This window comes from Lepus europaeus, chromosome 9, assembly GCF_033115175.1.
Source record: "Lepus europaeus isolate LE1 chromosome 9, mLepTim1.pri, whole genome shotgun sequence".
NCBI classification, from domain to species: Eukaryota; Metazoa; Chordata; class Mammalia; order Lagomorpha; family Leporidae; genus Lepus; species Lepus europaeus.
In genome coordinates this window covers 116,811,489-116,823,601 of record NC_084835.1, presented here as the reverse complement: position 1 = coordinate 116,823,601, position 12,113 = coordinate 116,811,489, and the positions used below count along the sequence as shown (strand labels likewise).

Genomic DNA, 12,113 nt, shown 5'->3' with positions numbered 1-12,113 from the left:
TTCCATACACTGCTTCACTCCCCAAATGGCTGCAATGGCCGGAGCTGGGCTGATCTGAAGCCAAGAGACAGGAGCTTCTTCCAGGTTTCCCACGTGAGTGCAGGGGCTTAAGCACTTGGATCATCTTCTACTGCTTTCCCAGGCCATAGCAGAGAGCTGGACTGGAAGTGGAGCAGTTGGGTCTTGAACCAGAGCCCATATGGGATGGCGGCACTGCAGGTGGTGCTTTACCCGCTGTACAGCACCGACCCCACACAGAAATTTTAAACTCTCATAGTGGAGAAGAGTGGGAATCAATTCCTGAACACCCAATTCTGTTTCTATTCAGGATTTAAAATTCAACGTGTAATTATAGAAAGTAATGAAATTCTTTAATGATCTGTATTTACTTTAAAATTTGCTATGAATGAAATGGTCATCTTTCCATTTCATTACTGTTGATAGCCCTTGTCTATATTCCTGGTAAACCAGAGACTTTGAGTTTTATTTGTTAAACTTTTATTTGGTAGAGCAGCTGGGAACACTTTGAAGTACCCTTGTATATACCTGAATGGGGTCTAACAATTTAGATTTCCATGACATCAGGAAAAAATCCATGGTGTACTGAAATTTTGAGCCCTCTAACAATTCATGTGTTGAAATCTGATTTCCAAAGTGATGGTATTGGGAGCTGGGGGTCACTGGGAGGTGGTTAGGTCACCAGGCAGATCTTCCTGAATGGCTTTAGTGCTGTTGCCAGTGAGCCCCAAGGCACTTGCTTGTCTGTCCACCATTTGAGAACAGCGTGAAGCACTGCTTTTGAGAAGTGGGTTCTTACCAGACCCTGGAAATGCAGGCACTTTGATCTGTGACTTCTCAGCTTCCAGAACTAGAAAGAAATATTTGTTGTTTCTTTTTTCTATTTGCATTCATTTTATGCTAAATTTATTGCTGGGCCATAGTAATTTTCTGTTTCTTCTGGGATAGCTTTCTCATCTACGCATTCTCCTTTCCTGGCTTAGGATCAATTTGTTCCTTTTCAGTGAGGATCATCCCAAGGGGGCACAGGGAACTCAGTGAGGATCATCTCAAGGGGGCACAGGGAACTCATGGATGAGTTAATCCGACCAGGAGCTCCGCAGACATGGTGGCACATCTTGTTTACCTGGGTATGTTCAGTGAGCAGAGAATCCACATCCAAACCTTACATGAAGCATTACTCTTCACATTTTTAACCATGTGCAATGAAAAATCAACACACTTTTTGGCTACCAACCCTATGTCTAGTCCCACTGTTTGGCCTGGGCACACCCTCCAGCTCCACCATCGTACTGTGATGGATTGGCACATATTGCATTTTTAATGTGACATCTTTCAGATTCTTGGTGACTTTTTGGATCTGTACATCCTTGATGGCCTAGGAAATTTCTCCTGTGTTCTTAAAGTGCACATGAACCTTCTGATTTGCATAATATTGTGTTTTTTTGGGGGGTCAAGTGAATAGTAAAACATTTTTACAGATCAAATTAGGTCACTGACATGAAGAGCAACATTTGCTGTTTCTGAGCCTCCCCGTTTAAGGTATTTTGTGATAGTGGCCCAACTGGATCGACAGGGTCCAACAATAAAGGGAGTGAAATAATGCAGACACAGAGAGAGACATGCCGCATGCTGTCTTCTGTGGAAGTTACAGTTATTATGGTAGAGTTCCCCAAATTGGGTAGGAGAGGGTCCAGCAATAAAGGGTTGGTACATTAACTGAAAGAAGGCAGACAGACAAAGCAAATACCACATGTTCTCTCTCATAATTTGAACTGATAATAGTGATTACCAGAGGCTTGGAGGGTGGAATGCGTCATACAGAAGGTTGGAAACTGAGCACTGAAACATTTAGGTAGAAGTTATAGGTTCTAGGGTTCACAGCACAGAGGTGACTAGAGCTGACAGCAATTCCTTTAGTATTAAACACAGAGCCAGAGGAGAGGAGGTTACAGTCTCCAAACACAAAGAAAACCGAAATGCTCATTGCTTGATTTAATCAACTTACTCTGTGTACTGTGTTAAAATACTTTATGACCCCATAAAAAGGTACACATATTATATATTAAGCAAAAAAAGTGAGGAAAAAGTATGAAAGGTCACAAGGACCAAGGACGGACGAGGCATAGTTGGGCATAGGAGTCCTGTCTGCTTTTGTTATTCACAATGGAAATTAGAAGAGTATGAATCAGCAGGCTAAAAACAGTGTATCGGATGACATCAATGTTTGATAAGACACTGGAAGAATGATGGGATGAGAGGGAGCAGGGACGAAGCAGCAAAAACAAGACGCTACAAAATGAAACGAAGAGTGGGAAGGGTCAGCTAGTCAAACTAAAAACCAGCAGCAGTGCGTGGAGAAAGTGATTATTCAAAAACAGCCCTTTTCCAGGGACTGAGTTGGCTGTGCCCTGAGGACAGCAAAGGTCAAAGGAGTGAAGGTAAGGACAAGGAGAGGAAACAGCGTCCAATTTAAAATACAAGGCCCGCCCTCATTCCTCTCTCATTTCTCATCCAGTCCACACAGCTGGGGATACCTGCTGCATTTCCCTGGCAGGTCAAGGTTCGAAGGAGACAATCTAATTCTCCCTGTTGAGAGACTCACACCGTAGGACACAGGTACCAATCACAGTGTTAGATGTTCAGTTGTGAAAGGAGAGAAGTGGGGGAAGGGGACATCAGTTTGGGGAAGGTGTGGTCTCTTCCTGCAGTTCAGCTCTGCTTTCTTTACGTCTTATACCCCGTGTACTTCATTTTATATATTTGCATTCTGTATGATTTCTCATCATAAAGACGGTATCCATATTTTGCATAAACACTCCCAGGGATTTTTCCTTCATATTTACACTTGAAACAAATGCTTTTAAAGCAAGCCTGGGATGGTTTCTTGATCCATCAAGCATGGGAGAGAGCCAAGGACTCCAGAGAGCCTTCTCTCAAACCCAAATTCTCATTAGCTCATTTATTTATTCAGCAAACAATAATCTGTCATTCATTCTATGCAAGACAGTCTGCCCAGCCAAGTAGTGGCTGCACACTGGTGGGTGGCGAATTGGAAAACCACCTCTCTAAGATCCCGGTGCTTCCTTGCAGTAGTATTTATTCTATTCTCTTCAGCTCACTGCGTCATCATCACTGAACTCAAATGTCTTCCATGTTTCCAGGAATATCTTCAGTTATTAACTAAACACCTTCAAGAGAGTTGAGAAGCTCGTGGTAGGCATTGATGAATCACTTCTGAAACTATGAAGCATTAATAGAACTGTAGTTTGGATTTTCTGGAGAGGATAATTTCAAGTATTTAGAAAGAAGTCATTATAATGCTGGGTTTGTAAGCCAGTGTGATGCAAGAAAGTACCAGGAAGAGAAAAGGAGACACCGTTCGTAAGCGGCAGATGATGCCAATTTAGCATTCCATACAATGTTGGCAAGAGCTGGTGTAGGTGCTTTATCCAGCTGATCTAACATCCTCTGGACTCTTCAAAGCCCCCTTCATAAGGAGCAGGACAAGCAGGGAGCAGAGAGTGAGCCAACGGCTTTGCCTCCTCCCTGGCTACTCTCCTCGCCCCAGATGAAACACCCACCAGAAACATAAGGGAGGTAGGAGTTGACTGGATCCTTTCCAGTGTTCTCAGTCCAGCACCAACTACTGTAAAGGGTGGAATGAAAATGCCATAAGGAAATAGTTGAGAGAAACTTGCTTTTTCACCCTGGAGGCCTAATAGGAAATTCAAGCAGTATACGTTTTATTTTATTTTTCTTAATGGTCAAAGCTGTGAGCTATATATTGTAAATACCAATCATGGATGAAGCTATCTGTGTGGAAAATATCGCTCCTGTTTTCTTACTGTTAAGGATCCCTGAAATGTTAATGTTATTTTTTAAAGATTTATTTATTATTTGAAAGTCAGAGTTGCACAGAGGGACAGAAAGAGAGAGGGAGAGGGAGGAGAGGGAGAGGGCTTTTTCCAGGTCTCCCACTCCCTCTCAACACTTGGGTAATCTGCTGCTGCTTTTCCCAGGCCATTAGCAGGGAGCTGGATCAGAAGTGGAGCATCAGAATATGAACCAGCACTCATACGGGATGCCAGCATCGAAGGCAGCAGCTTTACCCGCTATGCTACAGTGCCGAGCCCTGAAATGTTCATTTTAAATGCTGTCTTCTCTATGAACAAAAGAATTTCTACTGCAAAGTAATATCTATAAGGCTTCATTTTTTTCATTGTGTATTATAATGATGAGTTATAGAATCTCAATGATATAAAGTTTTGTGGTGTTTTGATGTCTAATTCTAAATGTAAAGTTATTTTGTAAAGTTATTTTGTAAAGACTTATCTTGGTGCAAATTATTTTGGAAATCCAGGAACAGTTTTTTTCAGGATATGCATTTTCTATGAAATTTTTGAAGGCCACTCATAGGTATCTAGTCCACATTAAATTCTCCATCCAAAGATTGATTTACATTTTCATTCCCAGTGACTATTTGCCTTGCTATTTTCCTAAAATTAAAGAGGAGAAGGAATTAGCAAGGTGGAAAACAAGAGAGAATTGCTAAGTCAGTTTCCCATGTTTCTTGTCAATTATGGTTATATCAAAGGAGTTGGTAACGGTTTGGAGACAAGGGTTAAAAGACCCAAGCTGTGGGTAAGGAGAACTTGCAAAGTTAAAATGATGCCTTTAGAGGCTTAAGGCCTCCTGGGGAAACACAGGGCTGAGAAGCCAAAGGGCCAGGGCTTTGCTCCGATGCCTTGGAGAAGCCACCTGATCTCTGCCTCCCTGGCTACTCATCTCTGAGACTATTTGCCCTGTGCCCCTTGGGGGACTGCTGGGAGGGTCTGACGCTGGGAAAGGCTGAGTTAGCGATTGTGAGACGCGCCCACATCACTGCACTATCTGTAGGGCCCAAACGTCCTCCTTTGCGAATGTCTCCTGCTGTGCTTGTGAGGGTGCCCAGCCTCTCATCTCCCTCGGTGATGTCTGGAGATGGGGTTTCCTGTCCTCAGGGGGTGAGCTACTCAGCGACACACAACACCTCTGACAGGCCTGATACAACCTCCTGTATGCTCCGTCAAAGGAGCCATTGTGCCTGCTTCCCTGGTAAAATGGCAGCTTCTACAGAAACAAACTTTGAGGATGGAGCAAAATACACTGGGCATGTCTGCACCCCTCATATTCCAACCTGTTTCTTCCGTGGTGGAAGGCTGGGAGTGTCTAGATCCAGCAATCGTGCCTTTTTTAGAATTCATTTTGTTCTTGGGGTTTGCACTGTCTTCCTCCTATGCCAAGTTTTGTACTTGGTCAGCAGAGCATGCAAATGATGTAGTTAGAACTGCAAGTGAAATAATCCATTCTTATACCTATGGTCAGCTTTCTGCATAGTTAACAGAAATGCAGCGTGAAAAGTATTTGTAGTTGATCAGAATAAATCAAAAAGGCTGTTTCAGATTTCAGAATTAGGTGACTTTATTTTTCTCAGAGTTTTCTTTAAAATCTGTCCATTTTCTTCGGCACAAAGAGGAAGAGAACATATTTCCTTTTAAGTGAGTATTTCTTATTTCTTTACAGTTTCTATGTTATTGTACGGCTCGTTTAGAGCTGGATTTACTTGCCAATGGAGCAATGCTACAGTTTTTCAGGATCCTATACTGTCGAGTTAGATTTTGGTGCTGAATATTTGTTAATTAATGCATATGTCATTGAATTCTACTTTACAGATATAAAGCATTCTGCTGTCAATACAAACACAAGCCAGAGAAAGTAATACCGTATTTTCCAACTTAGACCTTCTACTTGAAAAAAGGAACTCTGAATTCAGTCTCTGTAGATAAGGGCTTTTCCTCTGGTTACACTGCACATGCGATCCTGAGTGTACTGGTGGCTTCTCTTTGTTTCCGGTATCCATTTTCTGTCCTCTCCTGTCTCTGGCACCCTGCCTGAGGCCGCTGACCTCTACAGCCCCAGCCTTGCTTGCCTGCTGGTTCTGGCCAAAGAGGGGGGGCGTTAACAGAGAACAGAGGATTGTGAGCAGCTCAGGTTCTCTCCCTCAGCCTGACCTTCCCACTCGGCTCTGTCGTTTGGACAGTGTCTCATTTTCCAAGCATTCACAGTCTCTCTGGGTTCTGGCTTCCTCGTGCCTTCAAGCCTGGGGCTGGGAAGCAGGGATGGGACACAAGCTCATCTCTGCGACACCATGCTGCAATCTTTCCCCAGTCAGGCCCACATCTCTTTAAGTCATCCCCCATTGAATTCTCTTCAGGTGAACTCCAAGGAGGTCATGTCTTTCCTTCTGGATCTAAAGTTAATGTCTAACAAGCCACGTAAACTTTCTAGGTCTCATTTTTCTCATTCACAAAATGCAGAAAACAGTATCTTTCCCCGAGGTTGCCATGATGAGCAGTAACAAGGATGGGTCTAATGATAGTAACACCTGACGTTCATCATGAATCTGACTTCCAAGTTCACCCTTTAACCATAATACTGATTGCTGGGGAATGCAAAATGGCCACATGCTGCTTCCCACCTGTACGCATGCCTTTGCCACATGCTGACGAGGGCCCTCCCATTGGAGGTGGCATTTCTCTGTCCTTTGGCTCTGAGTCAGTTAGGCAATGGGAATCTATCTACAAATTATAAAACATTTGGCACTTGGGCTTGATTGTAGTTTTGGACTCTTGCTACCATGTGAACAAGACTAGGTAGCCCGCTGGATGATGAGGGATCTATATTTGGTTAAATTTGTCACTATTTGGGGGCTGGTGCTGTGGCATAGCAGGTAAAGCTGCCGCCTGCAGTGCCGGCATCTCATATGGGCGCCAGTTCGAGTCCCGGCTGCTCCACTTCTAATCCAGCTCTCTGCTATGGCTTGGGAAAGCAGTGGAAGACAGCCCAAGTCATTGGGCCCCTGCACCCATGTGAAAGACCCAGAAGAAATCTCCTGGCTCCTGGCTTTGAATCTGCGCAGCTCCAGCTGTTGCGGCCAATTGTGGAGTGAACCAGCAGATGGAAGACCTCTCTCTTTCTCTCTCTCTGCTTCTCCTTCTCTCTGTGTGTAACTCTTTCAAATAAATAAATAAATCTTTAAAAAAAAGAAAATGAAAAAAAAATTGTCCCTATGGATGAACCATTTTGTAGGCAATCTTCTAAAGTTTGGCTTTGACTTTAAAAAATGATCATGCTATCAGCATGCTAACTATGCTTCTTGGTTGTACTCAGCTGCTTATGGAGCTAGCCACCAAGACAGCAGGGGGCACTGTGCTCAGTTGTCCTGTGCCCACCAAGCTGCTAAGTGTCCACGCCCAGTTCATTGGAACTGCTCAGATAACTTGGAAACTCATGAAAACAAATGGCTGCTGTTTAAATCATTAAATTTTGGGGTCACTTGTTACGTAGCAATGGAGGATTGATAGACTCATTCTCTGCACATAAAATATACAAAATTTTTGAAAATATTATTATTTTAAATGTCATTATGGGAGATAAATGTGCACCAAAAATGTGCTTTCTGGAATCTCTGCAGAATCTGGGGCAATTTTGCTGAGGGTACAATGTTTTCACATTGGAAATTAAACAGTGAGATATTTTCTAACATATAAGTCTCGAAAGGGATGTTGGCCATGAGTGTCAAAAGATGATTTTGCATGTTGCATATAAATTAAAATTATAAAATCTAAAAAAATTATATAATGAGAACAATAAAATAGAAAGGAAATAAATAGCAGAAGAGGAATAATTTCTATGAACCATGGGGGGGAGAGAGAGAGAGAGAGAGAGAGAGAACACAGAATTTAAGAACAGTAGATCTTAGTTAAAAGGGCTTCTAAGGCTTGAACAGAGAGTAAATCTAGCTGTAAACTAGGTCACAGAGCCTGTGTTTAGGACAGAAGGGTTAGTCTTCGTAAAATCAAACAGAATATGATGATAAACATTACTCAAATATTCTTCCAAAGTGTTTATTCCTTAAAGATGCTCCAGACAATTGTGATGTGACTACACTGAAAAAGTCAAGAGCTACATTTTTTAAACTGGGTGTTTGGTAAACTAGAAATGAAGTATGCTGGTTTGGACAATGAGCCGTCCGTCCAGTCTATTGTTAAGTATGAGGGAGGGGTACCAAAGGGTTGCCTGTTTGGGGAGAGGACATATAGATGTTTTAAAAATTGGTCATTAATGTCCTCCTAGCTTTAGATCAAAAGAGAAAGGTAACCAGGCTGAGAATGTGGGCTTATATCCAATGCAGATGCCCTTCATATTAATGAGGAGTTTCCAGGCTGTTTGAAGGCACTCATCTGAAGGTAAGAATAATAACTTACTTGGACAATACCCTCTTTGATAAATATGAACCAAAGGTTCAAAGGTGTAAATGTGAATAGCATTAGCATCATTTTCTTCCCTGAAGAAAGGATTAAGAATATCAAAGCTCCTCAACAATGATCAAAAGTGGCACATAGACCCAAACACATGATTTCATTTTATAATATGGAATTAAATTAAGATCTCCATTGAAAAGAAGTTTGAAATAGCACCATATCTTTTCTGAGTGAGGTTTCAATTTCCCTTGAGTTATTATAATATTCCAAATCCATACATACCCTTGAACTGACCCTTTGCAATCTGAAAATTCTCTCACAAATTAAGCCTCTTTGTTCAAAGACAGATCAAACAGGTTTTATCCAGCATAGTCATAGTTCACATGGCAGAGAATAAACTTTCAATGATCTTTTGGTCTCATGTCTATTTAAAAGGACAGTACTACTTACGTTATTTATTTGTATTTTTTAGTTTGTGTTTTCAAACCACAAGAAAAATAATTCCTTAGTAAGGTATTTTCTCTGTATTCAGTTCTCATCAATAAATGTATGAAATACATACTTTCAGTCAATTCATGATAATGCTTCCACTGCATTTAAAAATCCCTTCCAAGCGAGAAGGCTTAGGAAGCAAGTAATGTAATTAGCAGTTTTTGATGGATGACTGGTGTCAATTCACAGAGATGAAAATGCTTATTGTAGCCAAAGAATATTTCTGAAGGTGTATGCATACCACAGCACAATGTGAATGCAGAAAGTAAATTTAAAATATTCTTTGTTTTAGAATATGGAACCATTTCTAGTTTTATAATTTATATTGTTATAGGTATATTTTTATTGGTAACCTAGTGCTTGTTTCTTTTCTAGATTTTGGTGAAGTCTATTGCAGTGTTTCCATTATCTTGGAATGTTTCCAAGTAATTCATTAAGCCCCTGTTACTTGAAGGCAAGTTTAGTCAAAAATAAATTAATAAATTAAATAATATCTCTTCAAGTAAATATTTGATGTAGGCTACACATGTCTTCAAGAGGTGAAGCTAATATTTCTCGGGACTCTATGATGTGATATGAATACCTCTGCTGGTTGGAGGAAATAACTTTCAGAGAAGGATTTAGGTCTCCATTCTGTAACACCTATTGAGATGATCTCCCAGTAGCAACACAAAAGGGAACTTTTTAAGACATTTGTGTGACAGCAAAGGTAGGACACGAGGATAGGTTCTTCTTCTTACAGCTTGAGGAAAAAAAGACTTCTAACTTACGTGCAGCCCTCCCGCTGGTGAGCGGGTGCAACAGTAAGGACTGAAATGGTAGGAAAGTCAAGGTTCCACTTACAATTACACTTTTGGGACTGACTACGTATAACATATTTGTAAGAACCAAAGAAAAATTTCCTCCTTTCTAGTTGCATTCAGTCCTTTATGTAGGAATTCACATATTCCACGTCTTTAGATTTTAAAGTATCTACATTTGGTTAAATTTGTCACTATTGAACTATTTTATAGGAGATCTTTTAAAGTTTGGCTTTGATTTTAAGAAACAGTCTTTCAAGAGAACATGATAATACTATCAGCATGCTAACTATGTTTCAAAAACCAGAACCTGACAACTGCGGAACTCTGGCTGTATGAAGAAAAAGTGGATCAATGAGGCACTATGTTCACGTAAATTATGACAAAAATTAGATGGAAGACTTGTAACTATATGAACTCGTAACTGAGCATCCCTCAGGAGATCGGTCATCTTTGATATTCTGTGTCAGTGCTAACAACTATAAATGATCTGCATTTTGATCTAATATTTTCCATTTATCACCTTTGCAATTCTTTGTGAGCTTCTTGATCGTCTCAATTAAGCAAATTTAAATTTAAAATAAGCATACATAATCAAAAGGGAAATTTAAACATGTATTTCCCTGATAATGACCACTTATCATAATCTAATTATTCAGTAAACATTTCTTTCAGTTCAGAAATTGGAAGGTAAAAGTAATGACTTGAAAGTTGGCCTAATATCGTAATAGCAAAATACAAGCAGATATGCACAATAGAATTATTACATTTCTCAATGTGTTCTACATTTCAGTGCTCTGAAATGACAATCAGAAAGTTTTGATGTATGAAAAAAGCACATTCTTTAAAATTATGACTTAAATATTTTCATTTTCAACCAGTTGTGAGAAATGCTTACAGAAAATAAGATAAAATAAAATATAAATTAGCTGCTCAAAGACTTTTAGGAGAAAGCAAACTATAGTGATAGTATAACTGCTACCCCATAGTAAAAAATTAGAGTTAGCATCCTTGGATTTTGTACTCCGCTTTCCTGCCCTCTCCACTCCACTCTGATGTGACCAGATGTTTAGGACAACAGCTTACTTGATTTTCTTTAGTTTTCCATCTCATTATGCATCTAATAACACTGTAGTTTAGTGCTGCTGATTCTGCAACTTCATTCCTTTGGATTTGGCTTCTTTAGTTCATTGAGAACTACGCTTTTTGGGGACTGGCATTGTGGTGTATTGGATAAAGTCTCCACCTGCAACACCAGCATGCCATTTGGGAACTGGTTCAAGTCCCAGCTGCTCTACTTCCTATCCAATTCCCTCCTAATGGCCTGGGAAAAGAAGCAGAGCATGGCCCAAGTGCTTGGACCCCTACCATGCATGTGGGAGATCCACATGAAGCTCCTGGCTTGTGGCCACAAAGGGAGTGAACCAGTGGATAGAAGACCTCTCTCTCTCTAAGTCTCTCTCTCCCTCTCTCTCTCTCCTTTTGTAACTGACTTTCAAATAAATTTAAAAATATTTTTTAGGGGCCAGCACTGTGGCACAGTGGGTTAATGCCCTGGCCTGAAGTGCCAGCATCCCATATGGGCACCAGTTTTAGTCCTGGCTGCTCCTCTTCCGATCCAGCTCTCTGCTATGGCCTGGGAAAGCAGTGGAAGATGGCCCAAGTCCTTGGGCCCCTGCATCTACGTGGAAGACCCAGAAGAAGCTCCTGGCTCCTGGCTTCGGATTGGCACAGCTCCAGCCATTGTAACCAATTGGGGAGTGAAACAGTGGATGGAAGACCTCTCTCTTTCTCTGCCTCTCCTCTCTCTCTCTGTAACTCTGACTTCAAATAAATAAATAAATCTTTAAAAAAAACACCTCTTTTTAAAAATTGCACTTCTGGCTTCAGATCAGCGTGGTGTGCCGGCTGCAGTTTGCCAGCTGCAGCGGCCACTGGGGGGTGAACCAACGGAAAAGGAAGACCTTTCTGTCTCTCTCTCTCACTGTCCACTCTGCCTGTCAAAAAACAAATTACACGTTTTCATACAAGTAGTTTTGTGTATTGATATTTAATTTTTATTAAGCTATTAATTCTGTTGTTTAATTATGCTAAATCATTTGTTCATACTATGCAGAATCACATGGAGGTTTTTCCCATATTGGGGCTCCTACCAAATACATAATACTGTGTACATATCTACTGGGGACTATGTATAGCATTTCTATTGGGCACATATCTAGAAGTGAAATTGTTTGGTTATAGAGTATGTGTATTTTCCTATTTATTAAGAAATGACAAGTAATTATTCAAATTTCTACTACTTACTACTTGATATGAGAATTCTAGTTGTTTCACATCCTCATTAACACTTAAAATATTATCAGTTCTTTTAATTTTAAGCATTATTGAATGTGGATAGTTTTATCTCATTTAACTTGAAGTTATAAATTTATTAGTAATTACAAGATTTAATGACTTACTATTTTTACTGACTATTTTGATACCCACTTTTATG

General features: G+C 40.5%; 1 protein-coding gene across 2 annotated transcripts in view; it reads right to left on the bottom strand.

Moving 5' to 3' along the window:
• Positions 1–12,113, bottom strand: part of DOK6 (docking protein 6) — a 475,096-nt gene that overhangs the window by 136,474 nt on the left and 326,509 nt on the right. The gene's annotated exons all lie outside the window — the stretch shown is intronic.